Source organism: Corylus avellana, chromosome ca8, assembly GCF_901000735.1.
Source record: "Corylus avellana chromosome ca8, CavTom2PMs-1.0".
Lineage (NCBI taxonomy): Eukaryota > Viridiplantae > Streptophyta > Magnoliopsida > Fagales > Betulaceae > Corylus > Corylus avellana.
In genome coordinates, this window is record NC_081548.1 from 8,310,711 (window position 1) to 8,324,727 (window position 14,017).

Below are 14,017 nucleotides of genomic sequence, written 5' to 3' on the forward strand. Positions count from 1 at the left end.
TATGGGCATTTAAGTCATTAAAGCATTTATAGCAGTTTCCCTCTCATTTTCCGTAAATTTAGAGAACAAAACTACTTTTTGCTTCCTTATTCAAATACACTCTACAATAGATTCCCTTATATATATATATATATATATATATATATATATACTGAAACGAAGAACTTCATATATTAATCTGAAATTTGCTCAACCAATACAAAAGGTTGGAAGCACGGAGGACAGTCAGCCTCCCACAGATTCTCTCCTTGTAAAGATAGAGCAAGTTTTGCAATTCTATGTGCCACCTCATTGGCATTCTGAGAAATATGCTCCACTCTCCATTCATTGATTTTTTCCAGCTGTTGTTTAGCATCTGGATGACTGGCACATAGCTGCCCCACCAATCTTCGGAGTGTAGCAGGTGTTGGATTACTTCTAATGCATCCCCTTACAGAACAACCTTCTGCCAGCCCATTCTTGCACAAAGCTCCACCGCCTGCCTCATCACCAAGGATTCCGCAGATGCCGTCTCACGGATAGAAGGTCTCCTGTTGCAATAACTGACCTGCACCTTACTATCATGGCTTCGGGCAAACCCCCATACACCCACCTTTGAGATCTATAGAAGCATCCCAGTTAACCTTAACGAATCCTTCAAGGGGTTTCGACCATTTCATGGCTGGCTTTTTGGAGCTGGGAATACAATTGCTTTTCTTCTGTATCTGCAAAGCCTGCTCATTATCATCCATTTGAGCCCTCGCTTTTTGTACTACATCTACAGGTGAACTCATAATCCCCTTAAACACCACAGAATTCCGGCGACGCTAAATCTGCCTTGCTATCACCATAAACAGTTGAACCTCCTTCTCCTCCAATTTTTCCAATAAAGTCCCAAAAAGGTTAATAAATTTCGTTTGATCACTCAGACTTTTCTGTAGTGTCCTACTGCATTCCATCCAGACGTCTTTTGAGCCGAGGGACAGCTCCACAGTACATGGCACGGGGTTTCCTCCATACGCTCACATAGCGGACTTAAGGGATCGGGTGTGATGTATCGACGATAAAGGTTTCCTTTGGTTGGTAAAACATTTTGGCAAGCTTTCCAGATAAACAACTATTCATTCCTGGACCCCTTCAGCTCCCATATGTTCCGCCATACTTCCCCAGCAGCCTCCATCGACGAACATGATCCCCTGCCTGCTTCCCCCAATGATTGTGCAAGATGATAAGCGCTTCAGACTGTAAAAGCACCATTCTTTGTTCCCACCCAAACCATCCTGTCTTGCTGTCCACCCGGGCATATAGCCATATTACAAATCACCTCCACTTCCTCTTTCATGAAAATATTTTCAATCAGAGGAATGTTCCACCATTGTTTATCTTCATCAATAATGTCCTTAACCCTAGCTTATTGGCTTAGAGCACAAATAGGAGATTGAACCAAATGAGATGAAGGTGTTGGAAGCCACCTGTCGTCCCATATGCGGATTGTGTGGCCGTTCCCTATCCTGCATAACAGCCTGGCCTGCAACAACTTCCTCACATTCCAAATGCTACACCAAGCAAAGGAAGGCCTATTCCCCATATTTGATTCCAAAAAAGTTCCATTCGGAAAATACTTCGCTTTTAAAACACGTGCTACAAGAGAGTTACGATTTTGGACAAGGCACCAGCCTTGTTTTGCTAGAAGGGCTTGATTGAAGTTCTCTAAATCATGATACCCCAATCCTCCCTTTGCCTTTTGTGTCCCCAACTTGTCCCATCCCATCCAAGCTACCCTTGATAAATTATTCTTGTTTCTCCACCAAAACCATAGCATCATCGAATTAATCCACTTGCATAAAGTCTTTGGTAGCTTGAATACACTCATCGTGTATGTCGGTATTGCTTGAATCACCAACTTCAAAACCACTTCCTTCCCCGCATGAGTTAAGAGCTTCTCCTTCCATCCATTGATACGATCCCAAATACGCCCTTGAATATTCTTAAAAGAGCGTACCCGAGATCTACCAATCAGAGATGGGAGGCCTAAATACTTTTCGTAGCTTTGGGTAGAATTTGAAAATAATTGAAGAAACTGTTTTTGGTTGCTTGACCAAAACAGTGTTGGATTTCCTTTTTATAATACAATACAGATGACCACCCAAATGGTAAGTATATAATTACAATGGTGAGTGTATGAATGAGCGACAGCTAAAAGGAAAGCAATAAACCTAATACAACTATTGCTAAGATATTTACAGCCTAGGAAATTCAAATAATTCAGAATAAGGAAAGCAAGTATTGTAAACAAGGGAAATTGTCATCACTGGCTGTCAAGGTGATCTGATGAGTCCTCATCTGTCTCAACGCGATTCTCGAAGGCAGATGTGGAGGCTGTTGTGATTTGATATTGTTGCTGATTTTCAGGGATACCCTTAACACCCCCCCGCAAACTGATGGGAGGAGCGACCTTCAGTTTGTCACGTAAGAAGCAAAAACGATCAGTCGTGTGTCCTTTGGTGAAGATATCAAGGACTTGATCCAAGGTGGACACATACCGAATGTTAATGCCACGGTTGGTAACTTTTTCTCGAATAAAGTGAATATCCACCTCAATGTGTTTAGTTCGAGCGTGAGATACTAGGTTAGAGGCGAGGGCAAGAGCACTTGAACTGTCACACCAAAGGACAGGAGGAGATAGGAGAGAGACCTTCAGTTCTTTGATAAGCATGCGGAGCCAGAACATTTCAGCAGTAGCAAGGGCCATAGATCGATACTCGGCTTCAGTACTAGAGCAAGATACCACATGTTGTTTCTTGGCCGAGCAAGAAATTAAATTGGAGCCTAAGAAGATGCTATAACCAGTCATGGAGCATCTGTCATCGGGGTTGCCAGCCCAATCAGAGTCGCGAAAGGCGGTGAGAGTAATGTCACCTTTGCAGAAATGAAGACCAAAATCAACTGTGCCTTTTAGATAGCGCAACACATGTTTAGCTTCTGTCCAGTGCACGGAAGTGGGAGTATGCATGTGTTGACATAATTGGTTGACTGAGTAGGCAAGGTCTGGCCGTGTGAGAGTAACATATTAAAGGGCACCCACAACTTGCCGATATTCAGCGGGATCGGGCAAAACAGCCCCACCAAATTTTGACATTTTGGAACCAGCTGTACCAGGAGCTCGATAAGGCTTGGAATTGGTCATGTGTGTGCGATGAAGAAGATCAAGTGCATATTTGGACTAGCGAAGGTGAAGTCTAGTAGCATCTCGAATTGCTTCAATGCCAAGGAAATAGCCAAGAAATCCCAGGTCCTTCATCGCAAAATCAGACTGCATTGTGGTAATAAGACATTGCATGGTGTCGGGGTGATTCCCTGTGAGGATAATATCATCTACATACACAAGGAGAAAAATACGAATATGGTCAGCGTGGTAAACAAATAAGGAATGGTCCACTTGAGAGCCACAAAATCCAATGTCCAGCAAGGCTTGAGAGAGTCTGGTGAACCAGGCTTGAGGAGCCTGTTTCAAACCATAGAGAGCTTTGTGTAAGAAGCACACATGGTAAGGATAGGAGGAATCCACAAACCCTTGAGGTTGCTCCATGTATACCTCTTCATCTAACACACCATGCAAGAAGGCATTAGAAACATCCAATTGTTTTATTTGCCAATTAAATTGCACTGCTAACGCCAAAATTAAACGGATGGTTGCGGGCTTGATAACAAGGCTAAATGTTTCATAATAATCGACCCCACTCACCTTATCAAACCCCTTGGCAACAAGGCGAGCCTTAAACCGATCAACACTACCGTCAGGCTTTTTCTTAATCTTAAAAACCCATTTGTTCCTTACCACATTCTGATGCAGAGGCCTGGGGCATAGGGACCAGGTCTGGTTGGCCAACAAAGCATGAAATTCTAGACGCATGGCATCAACCCATTCGGGTGTAGTTGCTGCCTGGCGATAAGTGGAAGGTTCTTGAGGGAGAGTGAGTGCGTGGTAGGCATGAAGAGGGTGTTTGACAACTCGAAATAATTTAAAATCCATAAAAGATTTTGGTTTGAGATTACTTGTTTGGGAACGAGTGATAATGTGATGGGTAGGGGCAGCCGGGGCGACGTGTAGCGAAGAGGATGGGATGTGAGGTGGGCTGGCTGGGAGGGAAGGTGTACACGCAAGAGGTGGATTTAAATTGGCAGCAGTATCTATGGCTGGGCTAGGAGGTGATGTTGCAAGGTGAAGAGGAGATGTATGATCTAGAATGGGTAGTAATCCTGGTTGCAAGAGCATTCCAAGCTAGTCAGGATATGTTTAAACCATACATCAACGACACTAGATAGGGAGCTAGGGAGCAAATGATGAGACTCAGTAGCTTCTGGTCTCTCCTTCGCCATGCAACAAACGTTGGATTTGGAATTTGAGCATCACCTGTGGGGTTGGCGATGAGTTTGGGAGGGTATGGATCCGTTCCATCAATTAATCCCTCAAGTTCGTAACCACAAAGAATGGGTTGAAATTGAGCAACCCATCCAAGGAAGTTGTTGGATCCTTCCAGTTTGATACCATCCAATTGTGTAACGTTGGGAAGCATAGGAATGTAGGGGGAAATTTCAGTGATTGGATTGGGGTTTTGGGAAGGTGCGGAAATATCAGTGATTGGGTTGCGATTTTCAGTGATTGGATTGGGGTTTTGGGAAGATGCAGAAATTTCAGTGGCTGGGTTGGGGTTTTGAGAAGATGCGGAATTAGAGATAGAATCGGCCATGGATGAGCGTTGGCTTTTAGGAAGCTCTGATACCATGAAAATAATTGAAGAAGCTGTTTTTGGTTGCTTGACCAAAACAGTGTTGGATTTCCTTTTTATAATACAATACAGATGGCCATCTAAATGGTAAGTGTATAGTTACAATGGTAAGCGTATGAATGAGCGACAGCTAAAAGGAAAGCAATAAACCTAATACAACTATTGCTAAGATATTTATAGCCAAGGAAATTCAAATAATTCAGAATAAGGAAAGCAAGTATTGTAAACAATGGAAATTGTCATCACTGGCTATCAAGGTGATCTAATGAGTCCTCATCTATCTCAACCTGATTCTCAAAGGGAGATGTGGAGGCTGCTGTGATTTGATATTGTTGCTAATTTTCAGGGATACCCTTAACAGAATTGACCCCCGCTACAGCCTTTATATGAGACCGGACTTCCACCTTTGTATTTTTTCTGAAAAATAGCGATGTTTTCTCCCTATTTAGCCTTTGACTGGAGCTTCTCTCATACTTCTCAAGGATATGTTGCATCTTGTTCCATTCATCAATGTTCGGCCTACAAAAAAGGAGACTATTATCTGCAAAAAACAGATGATGAAGTTGCACTCCCCCTCGTATTATAGGCAAACCTAATATATTCTTTTGCATTTCAGCCCGACAAAGCATATTTCTAAGCCCTTCAGCACATAGAATCAAGAGATATGGAGAGAGGGGATCCGCTTGTCTCAATCCCCTAGACGGAGTTATTTGACCATGTGCTTGGCCGTTCACAAACATCGAAAACGACACAGTACGTACACAAGTTATAATTTTTTCTAACCATCTTGAGTCAAATCCCAGTTTAAGCATTATCCTCTCCAAAAAATCACATTCGACTCTATCGTATACCTTGCTCATGTTGAGTTTTAGCGCTACATACCCCTTACGCCCCTTCATTCTTCCGTTCATGGTATGTAACGCTTCAGAGGCCACCAATATGTTGTCGGTGATGAGTCTACTTGGCACAAACACACTTTGATAGAGAGAAATAATATCAGGGAGCACTTTTTTCAGCCTATTAGCAATAGCCTTACCAATTATTTTTGAAATTACATTACATAAGCTAATAGGTCTGAATTCAGACACAATAGAAGGGTTCTTTTTTTTTTTTTTTTTTGGGATCAAAACAATATACGTTTGGTTAATAATGGGTTCAAAGATACCTCAATTCAAGAAATCGAGCATCGCCCTACAAACCTCATGATTGACGACTCCCTAGGAATTTTGGAAAAAACAAGCCGCATATCTGTCCGGGCCTAGTGATTTCATAGGTGCCATCCCCATCAAGGTTGCCTCCACTTCTTCCCTTGTAAATTCAGCCATGAGCATGTTATTCATGTCACCTGCAACCCTCTATTCCAGCCCCTCTAGACATGTGTCAATTCCTTTCGTTCCCCCAGTGGTATACAGGTTTTGAAAATTTTTGACAAAGGCCCTACTAACTTCATTCTTGGACCGCCATTCACTTCCCTCCTCATATTGTATGTGAGTTATCCTATTGGATTTTCTCCTCTGATTAGCCCATTTGTGGAAATATGGAGTGTTTCGGTCCACATTAGAGAGCCATGTCTGTTTAGCTCTTTGTCTCCACTTTAGGTCCTCCCCATCTAGAATCAAAGAAATCTCCTTTTTCAGTCCCCTAATCTCAGCCTGGTTGTGCGGGCCCTCTTTTTATTGGATTTTCTCAAGATGTGCCATTTTGCTCTTTAGTAATTTCTCTATGGACCCAAACTTTTTACTCCAGAAAGTTAGAGCATCTTTGCACCTATTGAGCTTGGTAGTTATGTGGTCCCCCCTCACTTGCTCGATTGCCATGCATCTCGCACTACCTCTTGGTACTCCTCTTCCAACATCCATTTAGCCTCAAATTTAAACCCCTTTTTCGAGTAATACCGCTCCTCCTTGTGTCGTGCAAAATTGACCAATAAAGGTTTATGATCCGATGACTGAGCAGCCAGCACTTGTACTTCCACCTCTTGAAAAAACGTACGCCATTCATTATTAGCTAACACCCGGTCTAGACGTTCCTTCATGAATTTTGAGCCAACAAACCCTACATCACTAAGGCCATCCTCCAAAGAGTTGCGAAACTGTTCCATTTGACTATCTCTCTTACTTGCTCCTCCCCATTTCTCAGTCATACTCACTATTTCATTAAAGTCACCCACACAAATCCATGGAACCGGGGACTGATTTTTAATAAATTTCAACATGCTACATGCCTCATGTCTTCTTGCTGCCATAAAATCCAGTTAGCTTCCATTCCATTTCTTCAGCCGATGACTTTACTATAGCGTTTATATGACGACAAGAATAATTCTGGATAATCAAATCGCAGTCCTCCTTCCACATTAGAGCAAGCCCACCACTCCTTCTGACGGAATCCACCACAAAGAAACCTTCAAAACCGAGCTTTATTGGAATCCATTCCATTTCCAAATGAGACCTTTTTGTTTCAATGAGAAACAAAAGACCGGGTTTCTTTTCCTTTGCCAAAAGGCAAAGTTCTTGAACTGCCTTTGGGGTCCCAAGCCCTCGGCAATTCCAACTGAGTAGAATCATGACTGTTGGCGGGGCTGTTCCACATCCACCGCCAATCCCATGATTTTCGGGTCATGCTTCCCATCATATTCCTTCACCTCCTTCTCCCCCTCCTTCAACAAAGCCTCCTCAGATATTGAATTCTTTAAACATCCTAGACTTTCCCCTGCTTTTTTCTTCCACACCCGCAGGCTACTTCGCGTCGATGTGCCATCTTAACCTTTTCCTTGTCATTTTTGTGCATTGGGGATATTTCCCGTTCTTTTTGGCCCCTGATTCTCCCCCAAGCTTTCGGCTATTGCACCAGACAAAGGCCTCATTTTGTGTTTCCTGACTCTTCTTTCCCCTAGGCTCGTAAAATGGCCCAAATTTTTTGTAATTCTTGAGCCTTGATTGTGTTGTTCTGAAACTTTCTCCAAAGTACCCTTTGACTTCTCTCATGCCACGTGAGCCCTGTTAAATTGCCTATGCCCTTTATCCAGCATCTCTTCCATGATTTTCTACTGTAATCCCCTCCCCTAACCTTCCTCATTTACTCCACGACAGTTTTGCCCGAACTTCTGGGATTGCTTCTCCTTTAGGATGGAATTGGAGGTTCTTTCCTTTTTTGGAGGACTTTCTCTTCTAGGGTTTCCAATAACACCGCCACTCACCATGTCAGCTCCTTGAGAGAAACTTTGATGCCCTTCTGAAGACTGTTCAGCCGCCGCCGCCGTCGCATGTGCTCCGGCATACATCTCAAGTTTAGCATATCCCCCCTGCCTGTTTTCTCAACTCTTCTGCCCAAAGCCATAGTCCCCATGATTTTTCCCCTTCCAACATGTTCATCCTCCTGCTGAGATTTTCCGGGCAACCTTTGACACCATGGAGAATACGACCACAATGAAAGCAGAACAATGGGAGTTGTTCGTACTTGAAGCTAACCCACACTGAGTTACCTCCCAGTATAAGTTCTCTTCCATGCTCAAGAGGTTGTGTGAGATCAATGGAAACCCGCAACCTGAGGCTATGTCCCCATCCTGTGACATCCCCTTCCACATCCACATCCTCCAAATCTCCTAGCATTCTTCCTATTTTGGTTCCCACGGCTCTTGACATGCAAAGGAGTGGCATATCGTGAACCTAGATCCAAAGGACCATGGACATCCTGCCATCACTCTCTTCTTCATTTCACAATCAGTGAATTCGAAGATCCATATGATTTCCTGTATCTTCTTGAAAGAAACACATCCTTCTGCTCGCTAGATTCGAGAAAGAACTGTCTTAAAGGCCTCTTTGTTGATCTTCTTCTCCGCCCAAATTCTACCTATCAAACAGTTCTCCCCTCTCATACGGATCTCACCTACATCGTCCTCCATAATCGCTATCCCCTCTTGTTCTCCTTTAGTCCGCTTTGCCCCATCTCCCATGCTTTCTGCCATTAGTTTCGTCTTCTCGTAAAAAAGCCAATATCACTCCACGTCCGATGCCCAAATGGAGACAAACCCTATCTACTAGCAGATTCACAATGGAAACCCTAGTAAAGGACGAAAGAGAAACCATTCTCACCATGACTCCAGAGGAAAGAGCATTGTTTTCTAGCTCATTTTTTTAGAGTAGACCTCTAAACTTTAAAAAATGAGACGAGACTGCTTCCATTTATATTTCCCTATAACATTAAAATATTATTGTGTTTACTTTCTTTTTGTTTTTATATTCATTTATTTTGCATAGGAAAGTGTGAAAGGAGAGAGAATGTCCTTTTATGATTATGTATATGGAATGGAAGCAGCTTTAGAATAAGTGCTGTGAATGCTCTTAAGGGGGGTCATTGACAATTTTTGGAAGTTTGGCGGGGGAGGGGGAACATTTTCAATTGGTTAGTAATTTGGGCGGTATGTAGACTTTCCCCAAAATTAATAACGCGTAAAACTTTTTATTTAAACCAAAAAGAAAAAGAAAAGGAAAAAAAAAAAAAACAAGGGTGGATACAGGCAAAAAATAAAGTTTGGTGTTTCATAGCTTGAAATTAAATTAAATTGGTCCAAAATTCAAAAAATAGGATAAATGTAAAATTAAACCCTGTAGTTGACCTAAATTACAAATCACTTTATGACGTTGCATGAAAGTGAACTTAGAGGTTCTTAGGATATGCCAAAAAAAAAAACAATTTAGTCCATATAGTCAAATTCCATTAAAACATTTGACAAAAATTATGTTAAATGTCACGTCGATGCTAATAAAATGGTGACATGTATCACTCTTAATAAAAAAAAATATAAATATATTAAACTAAAAATTAATTTTCTGATTTTTTATTTTTATTTTTTTAAAAAAAAGAAAAAGAAAAAAGGAAAGGGGGTTGCAGCTAGCACTACTTCGATGCTTCCAGAGACAGATGTATGATGTAGTAACTAGTAAGTTGGTCCAGAATTCTACTGCTGGGAAAGAATCGGTCCAAACTTCTATATGAAAAACTGCATTCTCGTCATCTGCACTCATGAAAACAATATGGATTTTGGCGAAAGAAGTATGACATTTTAATTCATGGGTTTGGGACATTACGGGCATATGAATTTTCTTGTTTGAGAGGTCCAATGCATTCTTAAAAATTATGGAATGTTTTTGATGGGTCCAGGCATTAAAATTCTGGAATTGGTTTATGTGTTATGTGTGGAGGCCAAAGCAAAAAAATTGTTGGACTACTTACTTTTGGGCTAGGGCCAAGCTAAAATTTGTAGTCTCAAATGCAAATTTTAAAAGCATATTTAATAAAAAATTGCAAAACTGGGGGTTGCCATGGCCCACCCCGATCTATGCATATGTTCGTCTTTGTTGACGTAGTAGGCAATTAAATTTTGCTAAAGCTATTGAAAAACCTTGCATACAAAAAGAAGTTACAGCACTAGGCGCGCGAGTGGGTGTGCGTGAGGCTTGTTAGGCTTTAGATTTTGGTCTTATTCAATGTTCAAAATTTTACTTGTAATTTCTTTATCGCCTAAGTGTTTTGGCGTGAAAAGTTGAGTCTTTGTATTGAAATTTGGCATCTAAACATTACTTGGTAGTCATTTGGATGTCATCTAGGTTTCATGACGGGTTTCTAACGTCCCTAGATAGTTTATTGTATCATTAGGGCGTTTTTACGGGGTTCTAACGTCTCTAGACTTTTTAGTGTTCAAAGGGTGTGGAGCCCTTTCAAGGGAATTTTGGGAAGAAAAATATATAAGTGTTTAATTTGACACAAGATGGTAGTATGTGTGGTCTCAATGTCACATTTTAAAGTTTGGTGGCGTAATTGTAAAATAGGTGTTTGTTCGGGGGGCCAATGTATATATATTTTTCCATTTTGTATAAATAAGGATCATTTGTATTGTAATTAAAGCACAATGTAGCCCTATAGCGCTCTATCTTAGTGGTGGACATAAATGTCTAAACACCGAACCAACCGTAAAATATAGTCTAAGTTTCTCTATTTATTCCACTTTATATTTAATTCTCCATTGCATATGAATTTCATCAATTGTTACAACCAACCAATTTGCTTCATAGCTTGAAATTAAATTTATTTTTTATTTTTTATTTTTTTAACTATCTAAATTTAATTTTATCATATATTTTTTTTCACAAATAACTTAAAATTAAAATTAAACCGTTAAAAATGAAATCACCTAATCCAAATATAGTGTGCTAAAATTCAATGATGGATGGCATTCCCAAGAGGAAGCTGGTGAATTAGCTCATCCAAGCACTTGTAAGAAGACCCACCAACCTGGACTGCTCTCTTTTGCCAATTTCCCCAACTCAATTGCTTTCTCTCTTGCCTTCTTCCCTCTCCTTCCTCCCATCAACTCTTTCACCGCTTCACAAATCACTTCCCGCCTCACAACCTTCCAGTTCCGGCCCACCGCGGGAACCCGGAGCGCCGCCTTGACCTCCTCCACCAAGAACTTGGCATTCAGGTGCTGCTCATTTTGCATGGGCCACGCCAATATTGGAACCCCCATCGACAGGCTCTCCAACACCGAATTCCATCCCTAATGGCTCAAAAACCCGCCAATAGCTCGGTGGCCCAGCTCCACCCATTCTTTAGTAATCAGTCCTCTCCCTATGATCGGTGGGTCCCAAGTCTTTGATCGTACGACCCAGATGTAATTTTCTCCGGATTGTTCCAGGCTATAAGCCAATTCATCAAGCTGGGTGTCTGACAAATCCGCCTGGGACCCGAATGCCACATATATCACTGATTTTTCTTCTTGCTCATGCAGCTTTAAAAAACTGTCAATTTCCTCATAATAATTTCCCCCTCCCTCCATTTGATCATCATACAAAAATAATGGACCGATGCACCATGCCCTTGTACTCTCATTCCCGTACAAACACTCCAATGGAGCAACATGGTCTTTTTCTAGCTCGATAAAGCTATTAACAATCACACCCCAGCTTCCCAAATCAGATTTCTCAGCCTCCACAAAGAACTCCGACAAGCAACTATCCATCTGCCTAAGGGAATCAGGCAAATCCGCCGTTGTGAGCGGAAATCGAAGCTGCATTAGTCCTGTTACGTCGACATGTTCCGTGTCGGACGACGACTTCGTCAAACACTTGTTGGGGTTTTGGTGGATGGATAATGATTTCTTCACCGCCATTGCAAACACCCCCATCCCATGAAAAACCAGCCGGGGCATTCCCAAAGCCCTACAGGATCCGTTGGTCCACCCCAAGAAAGTGTCGGAAATAACACAACATGGTGGGTCCGGAAGCTTGGACATGTCTCTGAGAGCCTGCTCGAAAGGTGACTGGAGCTGTTTTGTTGCAGCGAGGAATGGGAGGAGCTGGTCGGGGGAGAGAAGGTTTGAGGTGTTTTAGCAACCTTTGGGGAGTTGGTGGGCATGGGGGAATGGGATTTCTCTGAGATGGATGTTGTTGTTTGAGGATTGTGAAACGTAGGAGATGACGAAGGAGTTTGAAGGGGTGGTTATGATTGTTATCTTGAGCCCTCGGAAGCTGAGGGCCTTTGAAAGGTCCAGCATAGGAATGGAGTGGCCTTGAGCCATGTAGGGGAAGATGACGACGTGGGGTTTGGATGCCATTTCTAGCTTTTTCCTCTTTTTTTCCTTCTTTTTTCTTTCTAAATGAGAAAGACATCCTCGTATATATCGCATTTGTTTTTGCATGTGGAAAAGAGAAAATAAATAATAACAATTGAGAAATTGCTTGTTCTTTGACATCCATATTGATTGCAGATAAATTATTAATTGGACATAAATTTCCTCTATTTAAAATAGTGCTAAATGTCTATAAACATTTAAAAGACACATTAAATTCTTAACGTCATTAATAGAAGTTTACTAACTTAGACTAAATTTAATGTATCTTTTAAATATTTATAAACACTTGACACTAATTTAAATGAGTTTGATGATATTTCCTTCAGATTGGTTTATGAATAACTTTCTGTCCTTATTAATGAATGACAGAAAATGTTAAGTTATCTGTCATGCATACATGTAAATATATATTAATCAACCATTTTGACGCCTGATCCGTCAAACCGCCCGGTTCAGGGTAGATTCAGTAATTTCAACCATTCTGGCTCGTTTCAGCCCCAAATTCATTCGTTCAAAAACCATTGGAAAGCTTATTCGAAGGGCTACAACTCTACAGGTTCTGTTTATAATAATTTCAACAATTTTCAGCATTATAATCATAGAAATAATTGGGAAATAGGTGAATCTTCTAATCAAAGCCATCGAAAACCAGAGGTTCATCCGACCCTTTTGATTGTTTCCAAGTCAACACAAGGAGGTTGAGTTCACTGTTCCAGATTTGGCTAGGGCTGATATACACCTAAGGGGTCCACATCCTTTAAGGATTGTTAGGACCATTGAGTAGAGCCCCAGGGACCCGTGGCCTACAGGCATACACCGCTACACTCCGACGACGGGTGAACAAGTCAGTCAACCAGATCCGGATTTTGGATATTATAGGGGTCACCTGAACAAATACAAGGGGTGTCTGACTTATCCCGATCATAATTGAACTACTCTTGTTATTATTTTTATTTTACCAGACAATATTGGTTTGTAATAGTAATTAGAGCCACAGACAATTATTTAGTTTGTAATATTTAGTACAATTATTCAGATAATTGTAAAAATTGTACTGGAAAATTATAAATATAAATATTATTATTATTATTATTATTATTATTATTATTATTATTATTATTGTGTTGTTACATCTACTTTCTAAAAATGGCTATTAAAGATAGCATTGATTCCTCTAGAGTAGAAAATCTCAATGGGATGAATTTTAAAATGTGGAAACGACACATTACTTATGTACTCACACATGACAAAACACAATGCATCCTTACATTTAAGAAGCCTGATCTAGTTGACCTAAATGATGGACAAGCCAAAAAGAAGCATGAAAAAATGGATAGAAGACAATTTAATGGTGAGAGCCACACTTCTTCACAATATGAAGGACAACAACATTCCTCTATTTGAAGGTCACGAGTTTGCCAAAGAAATTATGGAAGCACTAGAGGCAAAGTATGGCCCAAGATCTAATACACACGTACAATTGCTATTAGATAAATACAGCTATGCACGTATGAGTGAAAATAATACCAGCATTTGCATAGGATCTTGCAAATGCTGGTCATTTTGTATCAGATAAAATGCGGGTAACCACCATACTTAATAGCCTTCCTTTATCATG

At 41.0% G+C, this 14,017-nt stretch overlaps 1 pseudogene; it reads right to left on the bottom strand.

The window, feature by feature from the left end:
* Positions 1-12,060, bottom strand: part of LOC132190832 (UDP-glycosyltransferase 90A1-like) — a 54,300-nt pseudogene extending 42,240 nt beyond the window's left edge.
* Between the last annotated feature and the right edge of the window lie 1,957 nt (positions 12,061-14,017).